The following is a 21,955-nucleotide window of genomic DNA, read 5'->3' on the forward strand; positions in this document are numbered from 1 at the left end:
TGACTGGCCTTGGTCTGGTCTATACTATATCTGGCCTTGGTCTGGTCTATACCATGTCTGACCTTGGTCTGGTCTATACTTTGACTGACCTTGGTCTGGTCTATACTTTGTCTGACCTTGGTCTGGTCTATACTATGTCTGACCTTGGTCTGGTCTATACTATGTCTGACCTTGGTCTGGTCTATACTATGTCTGACCTTGGTCTGGTCTATACCTTGACTGGCCTTGGTCTGGTCTATACCATGTCTGGCCTTGGCCTTGTCTATACCATGTCTGGCCTTGGTCTTGTCTATACCATGTCTGACATTGGTCTGGTCTATACCATGTCTGACCTTGGTCTGGTCTATACTATGTCTGACCTTGGTCTTGTCTATACCATGTCTGACCTTTTTCTGGTCTATACTTTGACTGACCTTGGTCTGGTCTATACTATATCTGGCCTTGGTCTGGTCTATACCATGTCTGACCTTGGTCTGGTCTATACTTTGACTGACCTTGGTCTGGTCTATACTTTGTCTGACCTTGGTCTGGTCTATACTATGTCTGACCTTGGTCTGGTCTATACTATGTCTGACCTTGGTCTGGTCTATACCTTGACTGGCCTTGGTCTGGTCTATACCATGTCTGGCCTTGGCCTTGTATATACCATGTCTGGCCTTGGTCTTGTCTATACCATGTCTGACCTTGGTCTGGTCTATACTATGTCTTGAAAGGATAGATATTTGATAGATGAATTTACCAGACATCCTATTTTGTTTTCTGAATCCTTGCTATGGTTTAATTGTATTGCTTTTGAAAGTTTTCCTCATTTCTCTGTGCATATTGATCAACCTTGTGATTAAGTGTTTTATAAGAAATATTGTCAAATAGGGAAAGGATGTTTAGTTGTTTTTTTCCCACAAAATTGGATATATATAGATCTGATGCTATTCTAAAACAAACAAAAAATAATATTAGAAATATTTGTATTCAAACTAACTTTGAACCAATGTTAAACTTGGATGCCATAAACACTTAATCATATCGATGTATTTGAAAAACATATTATAGAAATAAAAAACTACTTTCATTTATACATGTTTCATGTTTTAATTTCAATGCATGTTAATGGTAAATTCTTATAAGATTGCCGATATTAGGTATATGATACAAACTTGTTTCAACAGAGAAAACATGTTATGCTTCTTAGGATACGTACTTGAATTGTTAATCTGTGCAAAATATTGACACCTGCACCTGTTGTATAACTAGCCAATACATCTCTGACCGGACAAAGCAAAACTTAAACATAACGGAGGTGTGGTCATTAAAATCAAGGAACAAAACTTTCAAGCTGTTCTAATATCAAATTACCGTAACTACAGTAGAACAACATCGATAATATTTTATCAAGAGACACTATATGTGACCCACGTATTGCTTTCCTTTTTGAAGGAAAGCAACTTGTTAGGCCTTTCTACTGATCACACTGCTCCACCGCATGTTAGCCCCGCAGCAATTAAAGGGAGTGTCCCTGTATACATGGCACAGCCTTGTGGTATACATGTCTAAAAATAGATTGTGAGTAGTCTGCTGGATGTACGTGTGTTTCAGTTTATAATAACATATTTAAACTAGACCATATGCCATATTTGTAAAACAAATAGCAATGACAATATATTCGTTTAACAATACTGTATACAGGACATTTTTATTAGTCTTATCTCTACTAAACAAACTAATTAAAATACATGTTAGCTCCGCAGCAACGCATGCATTTTATCTAAAACTATACAATACAATGGCCCGGCTCCTGCCGGCCTATAATGATGACATAAGGAGGAAGGGTTAGGAGGTGGCTTTTGATGGAAAAAGCAGCTACCAGTTATTCACTCGTGCACTGCAGAATTTTACTGTAAAAAACACTGCCTGTGATTGCGCGTCCCAATAAATCTACTGGTAATATTCCAATACGTGTTATCTCTCTTATCTTGAAATCAAAACTTATCTGGATCATTGCTAAAATATTTATGTTAATAACATTAATTAACCTTTAGCTATGCATTAAATCTATAAGGATATGCTGTAATTGTATAAAGGTTAAAATATAACATAATTAAAGATTGATAGTGAAACAATGTCATTTATTTAATATATAAATGACGACATAAAATTCCTCTATATAGCAGAGTAACGCTGAATTTTAAATACGAATGGATATCTAAAAAATTGTATATATATAGTCATGTCATATACCAAAATGTTTGTTTGGACATGCAGTTTCTTACTAACACCAATAATTTGCTGTAGATGCTAACAGTTTCTTCTTTAGAGATGCTTTGTGGTAAGATGTAGCTTGAAATAAGTCTATGTCGCGCAAATGACTAAACCCGAAAAAAAGCCAAGCTGTTATGCTCACAAGTGTCTATAGTACAGGGTAGGAACATTTATTTGACCGAATTTTACTTTATGTACGAATAAGCGCTTATTTTGTTTTGACCTTGAAATACAAATGGCGGCTGTGAATAACATTACACAGATATGGCATATAGGGATGCATTTCAATCAATAAAGATGCTCTTATCATATATACAAGTCAACTTGTTAAACTGGTGAGTTTTTGGCCTTTTTCAGAAATAAGCCTATTTTACTCCCAAACTCTAAATGCAGTCTCCTTGCCATTTTCAGAGTTGTTTATAGTGTCTAATAAGAGTATTTTTGCTGTCTGAAATATGCCATATTTGTGTGATATCATTCACGACCGCCATTTGCATTTTAATCCAATGTCTGGTTATATCCCATTCTTTATCTTAGCACTTAGTAAACCAGCATACCATCCAATACATTTAGACAAAGCTATTCCTGTGAAACACTGAATCTGTTTATCGAAGCTTCGTCTTTCTGCACAAAATTTAGCTATTGAAACTGGTAGATACAGTAATTACAACGAGAGAACAAAGACTTTGTATGAGCTGCAATTTAGATGTGGAAGATGAATATCATTTCATTTTGAGATGCTGGAATTATCGTAGTCTGATAGTTAAATACATATACATAAAACCATATTACTGGCGAAATCCATCCGTGTTCAAACTTATACAGTTATTAGGTGTTGATAATATCAGTGATCTTCGTAAACTCGCTAGATATATATTTGAGGCTAATAAGGCATGAGTGATGTAAAATATGCATATTTGTATATCGCCATAATATATATAGAGGTTACACAACGAGTGGTTGTTGGATATGGAATTTATTTCACTCGAGTATTTAAAAAAATAATAATATTCCATATAAAAAAATCACGAGTAGTGTGACCTGTTTCTACCACAATGAAATCGGCTTAAATCAACGGGGAACGTGGCCAAGTCTAATTTCGCGTATGCAAAATTAATAAGGTGTGCAAGTGACGGCCGGAACCCGGTGATGTGACGTCATTCGATTATTGATGACGGTACTAGCAATTGCAGTTCGGGTACAAGGTCACTGTGTCAACAAATCAAAACGCGTTTAGGGTTTATTCGACGTGTGAATGTTATTCAACAGTTGTAATAATTATTTCCTGCCTTGGGAGTTGAATGGCGACGACGACGGTGAATTGAATTCAGAGCATGTGAGAGGTGTGTGAGAGGTGTGTGTATGTGAGGTATTGGTGAGCTACCTTTTGTTTGTATTGTATGCAATTATCTGTCATGTATGTATTGTATGTATTTTTACTATAAAGCGTAAGGTTTAACGTAATAAATAAATGAAATGAAAAATTCACATGTGTGGTGACAGCGGAACTACTAGACACTTGTCAACCAACATCAAACTGTCTGATTTCACAGCGCACAACGAAATAGAAAATAGATTTTGACCAAAACAAAGTTCCCGTGATCTTCATTAACATGCAATCTCGAAATCTTATGTATGTAGTTTTGTTGTGTTTAGAGTCGACATCTGTGATATCGTGATAATGGGATCAAGTCCTTGGATTTCGAAATAACTGGGAGATGTAAACCCTGTAGATAGGGGAATCCGGTATGTTACTATCTGAAAATGGAAAATACATTAACAATCTGGAAATTGAAATCATGCTTATACAGCTTAAATACAAGCTGTCCTTGTACATGTACGTTACGTCGTAAGTTAAGATCAAGATAAGTGGCTGGTGTTGTAGTCTATATTGCCTTAGTTCTACAGGGTCCGACCGACAGGGTTAATAAAGTATTGTTATATAAAAGTAAGACACCATCGATATTTCTCTTGGTAAAATAAAGTTCGGGTCCTTGTTTCATATTCTGATCAGACTCGAATGAAACAAACACAAGTTTGCCAACAGAGGCTACAGAGGCACATATTTTACTATAGTAATAGTCTGACCGAAAACGTATCCTCGATGTTTTCCCTCTTGGCCCTAGTCTACTGATTTAAACAAATACAATGTACATGTAGATATATGTTGTAATACTAAATTTAACTAAAATGTATATCTCAGTTATAGACCTTGTACTTGTCAGATTTAGTAGCTTAAATTGTACTACTATCTACAGGGCTATGAGACCAGTCAATACGTCTGTTATCTCCGTATTGAGTAAGTGATATAGGGGCCACAGAACCAAATCAAAAATAGATTGTGGGTTTTCCCCGTTTGTGAAGGTGAATGCATCGGGGCCTACTGATTGGATATTTAGGTGAGAGAAGTTTCCAAGGTTTTATGTGTGGCCTGGGCAATACATGTAGATGTAAAATTTATAGAAAAAAAGTTGTTTTTTTCCTAGCCTGTTTTTGTCAGGGGGAGTTAATTAAGTGTGTATTTTGTTGTAAATTTAGATGAATTTTTGGTCTTAAATTCAATACAAGATGGTGGCCCCCATATAAAAAAAGTTCAAATTGGTAGAATTTTTAATCATTCTATTAACAGGTTTCCTAGATGACATTCTTCAAAATTATGGCTAGTGGACCAGTGTTGAAAACTCCATTTAAGCAGTACGGTGGTAAACGTTAACATTACCGTCTATGAGAAATCATTTGGTTCCGTGGTTCCTATACTGTATAATCAATTTAAACTGTTACAAAAAGTATAAGATGGAAACTTATTTGACAAAATTAAATCAAAGAATTACCAGGTTTTAGCTATCACAATTTTACAAAATAGTTTATTTTGAAATTTCACAGGCTAGTCAATTTTCAAATACAATTTATCTATAAGTTGCTTTATTATAAATTCCATATCAACATGTTATACCTTTTGCTTACATGTGCCACAGAAAACCATGTGCGAGAAACCTGTTCTGACAAAATTTTACTAAAATATGTCAATTGTTATATCGCATTAAGTTAATTAACTTAATTAGGGTTTGGAACCACGTTGGATTTTTTTTTTTATCTTTTGAATTTTAATCAGTTTCAACTTATTACTTTTTTACGAAATAGTTTTGCAATGTGCAAGAAAACAATTCTAACAAATGTATACTAAAGGTTTTTGTATTTATTGTCTCACACTAAGTTAAATTCAATGGCGGGGAACCATGGAACTGATTTTATTTTTATCTCTTGAACTTAAACTAACTTATTGCTAAAGGTATTATAGAAAATTATTTGACAAATTTAAACAATGACAACTATTTAATAATAACAATTTATACAAAAATATCTTCTTTGAAATGTCATCTGCAAACAGGTAAAATTCAGCAAGACAGGTACTAGTGTAAATAGTTTATATGTTTCTATTTTAGGCCAACACAGCCATAGGCAAATACATGTACTTATATAAGGAAGCATGTTCTAAATTGTTTATAAATATTATATATAAATAAGAAGTATAGACAAGTTTGAACAATTATCCTACAGAAGAAAAGAGAAGCTGACAATCAATCCGGTAGATGTGCTGTCGTGGTTGTGTCCGTGGGTAATACCACTTTACCCTTACTGCACTGGATGGAACGGGCCTCTTTATGATAATGAGGAAGTCACTAACTACTAACATGAAACTCTGCCTCAAACTGACCCTGTCTATTCATGGGGTAAGCCAAGCAAACACAACAAACTAAACACATGTAACAGTAAGACATGCTTCCTTGAATATGAGAGGTTGAAAAATGTACGGAAAACGCGATTTAGTATACTTGATTAAGCTCATTTACATCAACTATTGCTCAAAATCAAATAAAACCATTGTAAAGCTTGCTAAACACTTGATAATCAATTAAAGTGTCATATTCCAGAAAACCACGTGAAAGTGAGGAAATAAACTGAAAGTGAAGGTAGTAATCCTAAAGGAAGGGAATTCATTTATTTTATCCATCTTTCGTGCTCAAACAGAGTGATTGCCCCTCACGCCACTTCATTCTTTCAATGACACTCCATTAGGTCTCACCCCAATAAGCAGATTTTCCTGTTTTTCACATCCCATACGAGATGCAAACGGATCTTGACTAAGAACCGAACCTTCTAACTACTCAAGAAAAGGCGACAGAACTGTATTTTGAACCGTCACCATATTCGGAAGTATTGTAACAACGCTGCAGCGAACACGTGGTTAATAGTTCACCAATGAAAGGATTGCCGGAATAACCAGATTTTTCTGTTTATCACATCCCATTCGAGGTGCACACGGATCATGACTAAGATCCGAACCTTCTAACTACTCAAGAAATGGCGACAGAACTGTATTTTGAACCGTCACCATATTCGGAAGTATTGTAACAATGCTGCCGCGGACATGTGGTTAATTGTTCACCAATGAAAGTATTGCCGGAATAAGCGGATTTTCCTGTTTATCACATCCCATTCGAGGTGCACACGGATCTTGACCAAGATCCGAACCTTCTAACTACTCAAGAAATGGCGACAGAACTGTATTTTGAACCGTCATCATATTCGAAAGTATTGTAACAATGCTTAATGGTTAATTGTTTACCAATGAAAGGATTGCGGGAATAAGCAGATTTTCCTGTTTATCACATCCCATTCGAGGTGCACACGGATCTTGACCAAGATCCCAACCTTCTAATTAGACAAGAAATTTCAACAGATCTGTATTTTGAACCGTCACCATATTCGGAAGTATTGTAACAACGCTGCCGCGGACACGTGGTTACATGTAATTGTTCACCAATGAAACAATTGCCGTTATAAGCAGATTTTTCTGTTTATTACATCCCATTCAAGGTGCACACGGATCTTGATTAAGATCCGAACCTTCTAATTTCTCAAGAAATGGCGACAGAACTGTATTTTGAACCGTCACCATATTCGGAAGTATTGTAACAACGATGTCGCGGTCACGTGGTTAATTGTTCACCAATGAAAGGATTGCAGAAAAAAGCAGATTTTCCTGTTTATCACATCCCATTCAAGGTGCACACGGATCTTGACCAAGATCCGAACCTTCTAACTACTCAAGAAATGGCGACAGAACTGTAATTTGAACCGTCATCATATTCGGAAATATTGTAACAACGCTGCCCCGGACACTTGGTTTATTGTTCACCAATGAAAGGATTGCGGGAATAAGAAGATTTTCATGTTTGTCACATCCCATTCGAGGTGCACATGGATCTTGACCAAGATCTGAACCTTCTAATTAGTCAAGAAATGGCAACAGAACTGTATTTTGAACCGTCACCATATTCGGAAATATTGTAACAACGCTACCGCGGACACGTGGTTAATTGTTCACCAATGAAAGGATTGCCGTAATAAGCAGATTTTTCTTTTTATCACATCCCATTCGAGGTGCACACGGATCTTGACCAAGATCCGAATCTTCTAATTAGTCAAGAAATGGCAACAGAACTGTATTTTGCACCGTCACCATATTCGGAAGTATTGTGACAACGCTGCCGCGGACACGTGGTTAATTGTTTACCAATGAAAGGATTGTCGAAATAAGCAGATTTTTCTGTTTATCACATCCCATTCAAGGTGCACACGGATCTTGACCAAGATCCGAACCTTCTAATTAGTCATGAAATGGCAACAGATCTGTATTTTGAAACGTCACCATATTCGGAAGTATTGTAACAACGCTGTCGCGGACACGTGGTTAATTGTTCACCAATGAAAGGATTGCGGAAATAAGAAGATTTTCCTGTTTGTCACATCCCATTCGAGGTGCACACGGATCTTGACCAAGATCCGAACCTTCTAACTACTCAACAAATGGCGACAGAACTGCAGTTTGAACCGTCACCATATTCGAAAGTATTGTAACAATGCTTAATGGTTAATTGTTTACCAATGAAAGGATTGCGGGAATAAGCCGATTTTCCTGTGTATCACATCCCATTCGAGGTGGACACGGTTCTTGACCAAGATCCGAACCATCTAACTACTCAAGAAATGGCGACAGAACTGTATTTTGAACCGTCACCATATTCGGAAGTATTGTAACAACGCTGCCGCGGAAACGTGGTTAATTGTTCACCAATGAAAGGATTGCCGTAATAAGCACATTTTTCTTTTGATCACATCCCATTGCGGGAATAAGCAAATTTTCCTGTCTATCACATCCCATTGAAGGTGCACACGGATCTTGATTAAGGTCCGAAACTTCTAACTACTCAAGAAATGGCGACAGAACTTTATTTCGAACCGTCACCATTTTCGGAAGAATTGTAACAATGCTGCCGCGGACACGTGGTGAATTTTTAACCAATCAAAGGATTGCCGGAATAAGCGGATTTTCTTGTTTATCACATCCCATTCGAGGTGCACACGGATCTTGACCTAGATCCGAACCTTTTAACTACTCAGGAAATGGCAACAGAACTGTATTTTGAACGTCACCATATTCGGAACTATTGTAACAATGCTGCCGCGAAAACTTGGTTTATTGTTCACCAATGAAAGGATTGCCGGAATAAGCGGATTTTCCTGTTGATCACATCCCATTCGAGGTGCACACGGATCTGGACCAAGATCCGAACCTTTTAACTACTCAGTAAATGGCAACAGAACTGTATTTTGAACCGTCACCATATTCGGAAGTATTGTAACAAAGCTGCCGCGGACACTTGGTTTATTGTTCACCAATGAAAGGATTGCGGAAATAAGAAGATTTTCCTGTTTGTCACATCCCATTCGAGGTGCACACGGATCTTGACCAAGATCCGAACCTTCTAATTAGTCATGAAATGGCAACAGATCTGTATTTTGAAACGTCACCATATTCGGAAGTATTGCAACAACGCTAACGCTGACACGTGGTTAATTGTTCACCAATGAAAGGATTGCCGTAAAAAACAGATTTTCCTTTTGATCACATCCCATTTAAGGTGCACACGGATCTTGATTTAGATCCGAACCTTCTAATCACTCAAGAAATGGCAACAAAACTGTATTTTGAACCGTCACCATATTCGGAAGTATTGTAACAATGCTGCCGCGGAAACGTGGTTAATTGTTCACCAATAAAAGGATTGCCGGAACAAGCAGATTTCCCTGTTTGTCACATCCCATTCAAGGAGCACACGGATCTTGATCAAGATCCGAACCTTTTAACTACTCAAGAAATGGCGACAGAACTGTATTTTGAACCGTTACCATATTCGGAAGTATTGTAACAATGCTGCCGCAGACACGTGGTTAATTGTTCACCAATGAAAGGATTGCCGTAATAAGCGGATTTTCCTGTTGATCACATCCGATTCGAGGGGCACACGGATCTTGACCAGATCCGAACATTCTAACTACTCAAGAAATGGCGAAGAACTGTATTTTGAACCGTCACCATATTCGGAAGTATTGTAACAACGCTGCCGCGGAAACGTGGTTAATTGTTCACCATGAAAGGATTGCCGGAATAAGCAGGATTTTCCTGTTTATCACATCCCATTCGAGGTGCACACGATCTTGATCAAGATCCGAACCTTCTAACTACTCAAGAAATGGCGACAGAACTTTATTTCGAACCGTCACCATTTTCGGAAGAATTGTAACAATGCTGCCGCGGACACGTGGTTAATTGTTCACCAATGAAAGGATTGCCGGAATAAGCAGATTTTCCTGTTTGTCACATCCCATTCGAGGTGCACACGGATCTTGACCATGATCCGAACCTTCTAACTACTCAAGAAATGGCGACAGAACTGTATTTGAACCGTCACCATATTCGGAAGAATTGTAACAATGCTGCCGCGGACACGTGGTTAATTGTTCACCAATGAAAGGATTGCCGGAATAAGCGGATTTTCCTGTTTATCACATCCGATTGGAGGTGCACACGAATCTTGACCAAGATCCGAACCTTCTAACTATTCAAGAAATGGCGACAGAACTGTATCTTGAACCGTCGCCATATTCGGAAGTATTGTAACAATGCTGCCGCGGACACGTGGTTAATTGTTCACCAATGAAAGGATTGCCGGAATAAGCAGATTTTCCTGTTGTCACATCCGATTGGAGGTGCACACGAATCTTGACCAAGATCCGAACCTTCTAACTACTGAAGAAATGGCGACAGAACTGTATCTTGAACCGTCGCCATATTCGGAAGTATTGTAACAATGCTGCCGCGGACACGTGGTGAATTGTTAACCAATAAAAGGATTGCCGGAATAAGCGGATTTTCCTGTTTGTCACATCCCATTCGAGGTGCACACGGATCTTGACCAAGATCCGAACCTTCTAACTACTCAAGAAATGGCGACAGAACTGTATCTTGAACCGTCACCATATTCGGAAGTATTGTAACAATGCTGCCGCGGACACGTGGTTAATTGTTCACCAATGAAAGGATTGCCAGAATAAGCAGATTTTTCTGTTGATCACATCCCATTCGAGGTGCACACGGATCTTGACCAAGATCCGAACCTTTTAACTACTCAGGAAATGGCAACAGAACTGTATTTTGAACCGTCACCATATTCGGAAGTATTGTAACAATGCTGCCGCGGACACGTGGTTTATTGTTCACCAATGACAGGATTGCCGGAATAAGACGGATTTTCCTGTTTATCACATCCATTCGAGGTGCACACGGATCTTGACCAAGATCCGAACCTTTTAACTACTCAGGAAATGGCACAGAACTGTATTTTGAACCGTCACCATATTCGGAAGTATTGTAACAACTGCTGCCGCGGAAACGTGGTTATTGTTCACCAATGAAAGGATTGCCGGAATAAGCAGATTTTCCTGTTTATCACATCCCATTCGAGGTGCACAAGGATCTTGACCAAGATCCGAACCTTCTAACTACTCAAGAAATGGCGACAGAACTGTATTTTGAACCGTCACCATATTCGGAAGTATTGTAACAATGCTGCCGCGGACACGTGGTTAATTGTTTACCAATGAAAGGATTGCGGGAATAAGCAGATTTTCCTGTTTGTCACATCCCATTCGAGGTGCACAAGGATCTTGACCAAGATCCGAACCTTCTAACTACTCAAGAAATGGCGACAGAACTGTATTTTGAACCGTCACCATATTCGGAAGTATTGTAACAATGCTGCCGCGGACACGTGGTTAATTGTTCACCAATGAAAGGATTGCCGGAATAAGCAGATTTTCCTGTTTATCACATCCCATTCGAGGTGCACACGGATCTTGACCAAGATCCGAACCTTCTAACTACTCAAGAAATGGCAACAGAACTGTATTTTGAACCGTCACCATATTCGGAAGTATTGTAACAATGCTGCCGCGGACACGTGGTTAATTGTTCACCAATGAAAGGATTGCCGGAATAAGCGGATTTTCCTGTTGATCACATCCCATTCGAGGTGCACACGGATCTTGACCAAGATCCGAACCTTCTAACTACTCAAGAAATGGCGACAGAACTGTATTTTGAACCGTCACCATATTCGGAAGTATTGTAACAATGCTGCCGCGGACACGTGGTTAATTGTTCACCAATGAAAGGATTGCGGAATAAGCAGATTTTCCTGTTTATCACATCCCATTCGAGGTGCACACGGATCTTGACCAAGATCCGAACCTTCTAACTACTCAAGAAATGGCGACAGAACTGTATTTTGAACCGTCACCATATTCGGAAGTATTGTAACAATGCTGCCGCGGACACGTGGTTAATTGTTCACCAATGAAAGGATTGCCGGAATAAGCAGATTTTCCTGTTTATCACATCCCATTCAAGGTGCACACGGATCTTGACCAAGATCCGAACCTTCTAACTACTCAAGAAATGGCGACAGAACTGTATTTTGAACCGTCACCATATTCGGAAGTATTGTAACAATGCTGCCGCGGACACGTGTTTAATTGTTCACCAATGAAAGGATTGCCGGAATAAGCAGATTTTCCTGTTTATCACATCCCATTCGAGGTGCACACGGATCTTGACCAAGATCCGAACCTTCTAACTACTCAATAAATGGCAACAGAACTGTATTTTGAACCGTCACTATATTCGGAAGTAATATAACAATGCTGCCGCGGACACGTGGTTAATTGTTCACCAATGAAAGGATTGCCGGAATAAGCAGATTTTCCTGTTTACCACATCCCATTCGAGGGGCACACGGATCTTGATCAAGAACCGAACATTCTAACTACTCAGGAAATGGCAACAGAACTGTATTTTGAACCGTCACCATATTCGGAAGTATTGTAACAATGCTGCCGCGGACACGTGGTTAATTGTTCACCAATGAAAGGATTGCCGGATATAAGCGGATTTTCCTGTTTATCACATCCCATTCGAGGTGCAACACGGATCTTGACCTAAGATCCGAACCTTCTAACTACTCAAGAAATGGCGACAGAACTGTATTTTGAACCGTCACCATATTCGGAAGTATTGTAACAATGCTGCCGCAGGACACGTGGTTAATTGTTCACCAATGAAAGGATTGCCGGAATAAGCGGATTTTCCTGTTTATCCACAATCCCATTCGAGGTGCACACGGATCTTGGTCAAGATCCGAACCTTCTAACTACTCAATAAATGGCAACAGAACTGTATTTTGAACCGTCACTATATTCGGAAGTATTAAAACAACGCTGTCGCGGACACGTGGTTAATTGTTCACCAATGAAAGGATTGCGCGAATAAGCAGATTTTCCTGTTTGTCACATCCCATTCGAGGTGCACACGGATCTTGATTAAGATCCGAACCTTCTAATTACTCAAGAAATGGCAATAGAACTGTATTTTGAACCGTCACCATATTCGGAAGTAATATAACAATGCTGCCGCGGACACGTGGTTTATTGTTCACCAATGAAAGGATTGCCGGAATAAGCAGATTTTCTGTTTGATCACATCCCATTCGAGGTGCACACGGATCTTGACTAAGATCCGAACCTTCTAACTACTCAAGAAATGGCGACAGAACTGTATTTGAACCGTCACCATATTCGGAAGTATTGTAACAATGCTGCCGCGGACACGTGGTGAATTGTTAACCAATCAAAGGATTGCCGGAATAAGCGATTTCCTGTTTATCACATCCCACTCGGGGTACACACGGATCTTGATTAAGATCCGAACCTTCTAACTACTCAAGAAATGGCGACAGAACTGTATTTTGAACCGTCACCATATTCGGAAGTATTGTAACAATGCTGCCGCGGACACGTGGTTAATTGTTCACCAATGAAAGGATTGCCGGAATAAGCAGATTTTCCTGTTGATCACATCCATTCGAGGTGCACACGGATCTTGATCAAGATCCGAACCTTCTAACTACTCAAGAAATGGCGATAGATCTGTAGTTTGAACCGTCACCATATTCGGAAGTATTGTAACAATGCTGCCCCGGACACGTGGTTAATTGTTCACCAATGAAAGGATTGCCGGAATAAGCAGATTTTCCTGTTTGTCACATTCTATTCGAGGTGCACACGGATCTTGACCAAGATCCGAACCTTCTAACTACTCAAGAAATGGCGACAGAACTGTATTTTGAACCGTCACCATATTCGGAAGTATTGTAACAACGCTGCCGCGGACACGTGGTTAATTGTTCACCAATGAAAGGATTGCCGGAATAAGCAGATTTTCCTGTTTGATCACATCCCATTCGAGGTGCACACGGATCTTGATCAAGATCCGAACCTTCTAACTACTCAAGAAATGGCGACAGAACTGTATTTTGAACCGTCACCATATTCGGAAGTATTGTAACAATGCTGCCGCGGACACGTGGTTAATTGTTCACCAATGAAAGGATTGCCGGAATAAGCAGATTTTCCTGTTTGTCACATCCCATTCGAGGTGCACACGGATCTTGACCAAGATCCGAACCTTCTAACTACTCAAGAAATGGCGACAGAACTGTATTTTGAACCGTCACCATATTCGGAAGTATTGTAACAATGCTGCCGCGGACACGTGGTTAATTGTTCACCAATGAAAGGATTGCCAGAATAAGCAGATTTTTCTGTTGATCACATCCCATTCAAGGTCACACGGATCTTGATTAAGGTCCGAACCTTCTAACTACTCAAAAATTGGCGACAGAACTTTATTTCGAACCGTCACCATATTCGGAAGAATTGTAACAACGCTGCCGCGGACACGTGGTTAATTGTTCACCAATGAAAGGATTGCCGGAATAAGCAGATTTTCCTGTTTGATCACATCCCATTAGAGGTGCACAGCGGATCTTGATCAAGATCCGAACCTTCTAACTACTCAAGAATGGCGACAGAACTGTATTTTAAGCCGTCACCATATTCGGAAGTATTGTAACAATGCTGCCGCAGACACGTGGTTAATTGTTCACCAATGAAAGGATTGCCGTAATAAGCAGATTTCCCTGTTGATCACATTCCATTCGAGGACCACACGGATCTTGACCAGATCCGAACCTTCTAACTACTCAAGAAATGGCGATAGAACTGTATTTTGAACCGTCACCATATTCGGAAGTAATATAACAATGCTGCCGCGGACACGTGGTTTATTGTTCACCAATGAAAAATTGCCGGAATAAGCAGATTTTGCTGTTTATCACATCCGATTGGAGGTGCACACGGATCTTGATCAAGATCAGAACATTCTAACTACTCAAGAAGTGGCGACAGAACTGTATTTTGAACCGTCACCATATTCGGAAGTATTGTAACAATGCTGCCGCGGACACGTGGTTAATTGTTCACCAATGAAAGGATTACCGGAATAAGCATATTTTTCCTGTTTGTCATATCCCATTCGAGGTGCACACGGATCTTGACCAAGATCCGAACTTTCTAATTAGTCAAGAAATGGCAACAAAACTGTATTTTGAACCGTCACCATATCGGAAGTATTGTAACAACGCTGCCGCGGACACGTGGTTAATTGTTCACCAATGAAAGGATTGCCGTAATAAGCAGATTTTCTTTTGATCACATCCCATTCGAGGTGCACACGGATCTTGACGAAGATCCAAACTGTCTAGCTACTCAAGAAATGGCGACAAAATTGTATTTTGAACCGTCACCATATTCGGAAGTATTGTAACAATGCTGCCGCGCACACGTGGTTAATTGTTCACCAATCAAAGGATTGCCGGAATAAGCAGACTTTCCTGTTTGTCATATCCCATTCGAGGTGCACTCGGATCTTGGTCAAGATCCGAAACTTCTAATTATTCAAGAAATGGCGACAGAACTGTATTTTGAACCGTCACCATATTCGGAAGCATTGTAACAACGCTGCCGCGGACACGTCGTTAATAGTTCAACAATGAAAGGATTGCCGGAATAACCAGATTTTTCTGTTCATCACATCCCATTCAAGGTGCACACGGATCTTGATCGAGATCCGAACCTTCTAACTACTCAAGAAATGGCGACAGAACTGTATCTTGAACCGTCACCATATTCGGAAGTATTGTAACAATGCTGCCGCGGACACGTGGTTAATTGTTCACCAATGAAAGGATTGCCGGAATAAGCAGATTTTCCTGTTTGTCACATCCCATTCGAGGTGCACACGGATCTTGATCAAGATCCGAACCTTCTAACTACTCAAGAAATGGCGATAGAACTGTATTTTGAACCGTCACCATATTCGGAAGTATTGTAACAATGCTGCCGCGGACACGTGGTTAATTGTTCACCAATGAAAGGATTGCCGGAATAAGCAGATTTTCCTGTTATCACATCCCACTCGGGGTACACACGGATCTTGACTAAGATCCGAACCTTCTAACTACTCAAGAAATGGCGACAGAACTGTATTTTGAACCGTCACCATATTCGGAAGTATTGTAACAATGCTGCCGCGGACACGTGGTTAATTGTTCACCAATGAAAGGATTGCCGGAATAAGCAGATTTTCCTGTTTGTCACATCCCATTCAAGGTGCACACGGATCTTGATCAAGATCCGAACCTTCTAACTACTCAAGAAATGGCGACAGAACTGTATTTTGAACCGTCACCATATTCGGAAGTATTGTAACAATGCTGACGCGGACACGTGGTGAATTGTTCACCAATGAAAGGATTGCCGGAATAAGCGGATTTTGCTGTTTATCACATCGGATTGGAGGTGCACACGGATCTAGACCAAGATCCGAACCTTCTAACTACTCAAGAAATGGCGACAGAACTGTATTTTGAACCGTCACCATATTCGGAAGTATTGTAACAATGCTGCCGCGGACACGTGGTTAATTGTTCACCAATGAAAGGATTGCCGGAATAAGCGGATTTTCCTGTTGATCACATCCCATTCAAGGTGCACACGGATCTTGATCAAGATCCGAACCTTCTAACTACTCAAGAAATGGCGACAGAAATGTATTTTGAACCGTCACCATATTCCAAAGTATTGTAACAATGCTGCCGCGGACACGTGGTTAATTGTTCACCAATGAAAAAATTGCCGGAATAAGCAGATTTTCCTGTTTATCACATCCCACTCGGGGTACACACGGATCTTGACCAAGATCCGAACCTTCTAACTACTCAAGAAATGGCGACAGAACTGTATTTTGAACCGTCACCATATTCGGAAGTATTGTAACAATGCTGCCACGGACACGTGGTTAATTGTTCACCAATGAAAGGATTGCGCGAATAAGCAGATTTTCCTGTTTGCCACAACCCATTCGAGGTGCACACGGATCTCGACCAAGATCCGAACATTCTCATTACTCAAGAAATGGCAACAGAACTGTATTTTGAACCGTCACCATATTCGGGAGTATTGTAACAATGCTGCCGCGGACACGTGGTTCATTGTTCACCAATCAAAGGATTGCCGGAATAAGCAGATTTTCCTGTCTATCACATCCCATTGAAGGTGCACACGGATCTTGAATAAGATCAGAACCTTCTAACTACTCAAGAAATGGCAACAGAAATGTATTTTGAACCGTCACCATATTCGGAAGTATTGTAACAATGCTGCCGCGGACACGTGGTTAGTTGTTCACCAATGAAAGGATTGCCGGAAGAAGCAGATTTCCTGTTGATCACATCCCATTCGAGGTGCACACGGATCTTGACGAAGATCCAAACTGTCTAGCTACTCAAGAAATGGCGACAAAACTGTATTTTGAACCGTCACCATATTCGGAAGTATTGTAACAATGCTGCCACGGACACGTGGTTAATTGTTCACCAATGAAAGGATTGCGCGAATAAGCAGATTTTCCTGTTTGCCACAACCCATTCGAGGTGCACACGGATCTCGACTAAGATCCGAACCTTCTCATTACTCAAGAAATGGCAACAGAACTGTATTTTGAACCGTCACCATATTCGGAAGTATTGTAACAATGCTGCCGCGGACACGTGGTTAATTTTCACCAATCAAAGGATTGCCGGAATAAGCAGACTTTCCCGTTTGTCATATCCCATTCGAGGTGCACACGGATCTTGACTAAGATCCGAACCTTCTAATTAGTCAAGAAATGGCGACATAACTGTATTTTGAACCGTCACCATATTCGGAAGTATTGTAACAACGCTGCCGCGGACACGTGGTTAATTGTTCACCAATGAAAGGATTGCCGGAATAAGCAGATTTTTCTGTTCATCACATCCCATTCAAGGTGCACATGGATCTTGATCAAGATCCGAACCTTCTAACTACTCAAGAAATGGCGACAGAACTGTATCTTGAACCGTCACCATATTCGGAAGTATTGTAACAATGCTGCCGCGGACACGTGGTTAATTGTTCACCAATGAAAGGATTGCCGGAATAAGCAGATTTTCCTGTTTGTCACATCCCATTCGAGGTGCACACGGATCTTGACCAAGAACCGAACATTCTAACTACTCAAAAAATGGCGACAGAACTGTATTTTGAACCGTCACCATATTCGGAAGTATTGTAACAACGCAGCCGCGGACACGTGGTTAATAGTTCACCAATGAAAGGATTGCCGGAATAACCAGATTTTTCTGTTTATCACATCCCATCCGAGGTGCACACGGATCTTGACCAAGATCCGAACCTTCTAACTACTCAAGAAATGGTGACAGAACTGTATTTTGAACCGTCACCATATTCGGAAGTATTGTAACAATGCTGCCACGGACACGTGGTTAATTGTTCACCAATGAAAGGATTGCGGGAATAAGCAGACTTTCCTGTTTGTCATATCCCATTCGAGGTGCACACGGATCTTGACGAAGATCCAAACTGTCTAGCTAGTCAAGAAATGGAATCAGAACTGTATTTTGAACCGTCACCATATTCGGAAGTATTGTAACAATGCTGCCGCGGACACGTGGTTAATTGTTCACCAATGAAAGGATTGCGGGAATAAGCAGATTTTCCTGTTTGCCACATACCATTCGAGGTGCACACGGATCTCGACAAAGATCCGAACCTTCTCATTACTCAAGAAATGGCAACAGAACTGTATTTTGAACCGTCATCATATTCAGAAGTATTGTAACAATGCTGCCGCGGACACGTGGTTAATTGTTCACCAATCAAAGGATTGCCGGAATAAGCAGACTTTCCTGTTTGTCATATCCCATTCGAGGTGCACTCGGATCTTGATCAAGATCCGAACCTTCTAACTATTCAAGAAATGGCGACAGAACTGTATTTTGAACCGTCACCATATTCGGAAGTATTGTAACAACGCTGCCGCGGACACGTGGTTAATAGTTCATCAATGAAAGTATTGCGGAAATAAGCAGATTTTCCTGTTTGCCACATCCCATTTAAGGTGCACACGGATCTTGATCAAGATCCGAACCTTCTAACTACTGAAGAAATTGACGACAGAACTGTATTTTGAACCGTCACCATATTCCAAAGTATTGTAACAATGCTGCCGCGGACACGTGGTTAATTGTTCACCAATGAAAGGATTGCCGGAATAAGCAGATTTTCCTGTTTATCACATCCCATTCGAGGTGCACACGGATCTTGACCAAGAACCGAACATTCTAACTACTCAAGAAATGGCGACAGAACTGTATTTTGAACCGTCACCATATTCGGAAGTATTGTAACAATGCTGCCACGGACACGTGGTTAATTGTTCACCAATGAAAGGATTGCCGGAATAAGCAGATTTTCCTGTTTGTCACATCCCATTCGAGGTGCACACGGATCTTGATTAAGATCCGAACCTTCTAATACTCAAGAAATGGCAACAGAACTGTATTTTGAACCGTCACCATATTCGGAAGTATTGTAACAATGCTGCCGCGGACACGTGGTTAATTGTTCACCAATGAAAGGATTGCCGGAATAAGCAGATTTTCCTGTTTGTCACATCCCATTCGAGGTGCACACGGATCTTGACCAAGATCCGAACCTTCTAACTACTCAATAAATGGCGACAGAACTGTATTTTGAACCGTCACCATATTCGGAAGTATTGTAACAATGCTGCCGCGGACACGTGGTTAATTGTTCACCAATGAAAGGATTGCCGGAATAAGCAGACTTTCCTGTTTGTCACATCCCATTCGAGGTGCACACGGATCTTGATCAAGATCCGAACCTTCTAATTACTCAAGAAATGGCAACAGAACTGTATTTTGAACCGTCACCATATTCGGAAGTATTGTAACAATGCTGCCGCGGACACGTGGTTAATTGTTCACCAATGAAAGGATTGCCGGAATAAGCAGATTTTCCTGTTTATCACATCCCATTCGAGGTGCACACGGATCTTGATCAAGATCCGAACCTTCTAACTACTCAAGAAATGGCGACAGAACTGTATCTTGAACCGTCACCATATTCGGAAGTATTGTAAAAATGCTGCCGCGGACTCGTGGTTAATTGTTCACCAATGAAAGGATTGCCGGAATAAGCATATTTTCCTGTTTGTCACATCCCATCCGAGGTGCACACGGATCTTGACCAAGATCCGAACCTTCTAACTACTCAAGAAATGGCGACAGAACTGTATTTTGAACCGTCACCATATTTGGAAGTATTGTAAGAACGCTGCCGCTGAAACGTGGTTAGTTTTTCACCAATGAAAGGATTGCCGGAATAAGCAGATTTCCTGTTCATCACATCCCATTCGAGGTGCACACGGATCTTGACGAAGATCCAAACTGTCTAGCTACTCAAGAAATGGCGACAAAACTGTATTTTGAACCGTCACCATATTCGGAAGTATTGTAACAATGCTGCCACGGACACGTGGTTAATTGTTCACCAATGAAAGGATTGCCGGAATAAGCAGACTTTCCTGTTTGCCACAACCCATTCGAGGTGCACTCGGATCTTGACCAAGATCTGAACCTTCTAATTAGTCAAGAAATGGCAACAGAACTGTATTTTGAACCGTCACCATATTCGGGAGTATTGTAACAATGCTGCAAAGGACACGTGGTTAATTGTTCACCAATCAAAGGATTGCCGGAATAAGCAGACTTTCCTGTTCATCACATCCTATTCAAGGTGCACACGGATCTAGACCAAGATCCGAACCTTCTAACTACTCAAGAAATGGCGACAGAACTGTATTTTGAACCGTTACCATATTCGGAAGTATTGTAACAACGCTACTGCGGACACGTGGTTAATTGTTTACCAATGAAAGGATTGCCGAAACAATCTGATCTTCCTGTTGATCACATCCCATTTAAGGTGCACACGGATCTTGATCAAGATCCGAACCTTCTAACTACTCGAGAAATGGCGACAGAAATGTATTTTGAACCGTCACCATATTAGGAAGTATTGTAACAATGCTGCCGCGGACACGTGGTTAATTGTTCACCAATGTAATGATTGCCGGAATAAGCGGATTTTCCTGTTTACCACAACCCATTCGAGGGGCACACGGATTTTGACCAAGAACCGAACATTCTAACTACTCAAGAAATGGCGACAGAACTGTATTTTGAACCGTCACCATATTCGGAAGTATTGTAACAACGTAGCCGCGGACACGTGGTTAATAGTTCACCAATGAAAGTATTGCCGGAATAACCAGATTTTTCTGTTGATCACATCCCATTCAAGGTGCACACGGATCTTGACTAAGATCCGCACCTTCTAATTACTCAAGAAATGGCAACAGAACTTTATTTTGAACCGTCACCAAATTCGGAAGTATTGTAACAATGCTGCCACGGACACGTGGTTAATTGTTCACCAATCAAAGGATTGCCGGAATAAGCAGACTTTTTTGTTTGTCATATCCCATTCGAGGTGCACTCGGATCTTGACCAAGATCCGAACCTTCTAATTAGTCAAGAAATGGCAACAGAACTGTATTTTGAACCGTCACCATATTCGGAAGTATTGTAACAACACTGCCGCGGACACGTGGTTTATTGTTTACCAATGAAAGGATTGCCGAAACAAGCAGATTTTTCTGTTGATCACATCCCATTCGAGGTGCACACGGATCTTGACGAAGATCCAAACTGTCTAGCTACTCAAGAAATGGCGACAAAATTGTATTTTGAACCGTCACCATATTCGGAAGTATTGTAACAATGCTGCCGCGCACACGTGGTTAATTGTTCACCAATCAAAGGATTGCCGGAATAAGCAGACTTTCCTGTTTGTCATATCCCATTCGAGGTGCACTCGGATCTTGGTCAAGATCCGAACCTTCTAATTATTCAAGAAATGGCGACAGAAC

The 21,955-nt window shown here is 40.5% G+C and overlaps 1 protein-coding gene across 1 annotated transcript in view; it reads left to right on the forward strand.

Annotated features, from left to right (window-relative positions):
- Positions 1-21,955, forward strand: part of LOC117338214 (stimulated by retinoic acid gene 6 protein-like) — a 123,965-nt gene that overhangs the window by 39,312 nt on the left and 62,698 nt on the right. The window lies entirely within an intron of this gene.

This window comes from Pecten maximus, chromosome 11 (assembly GCF_902652985.1).
Source record: "Pecten maximus chromosome 11, xPecMax1.1, whole genome shotgun sequence".
NCBI classification, from domain to species: Eukaryota; Metazoa; Mollusca; class Bivalvia; order Pectinida; family Pectinidae; genus Pecten; species Pecten maximus.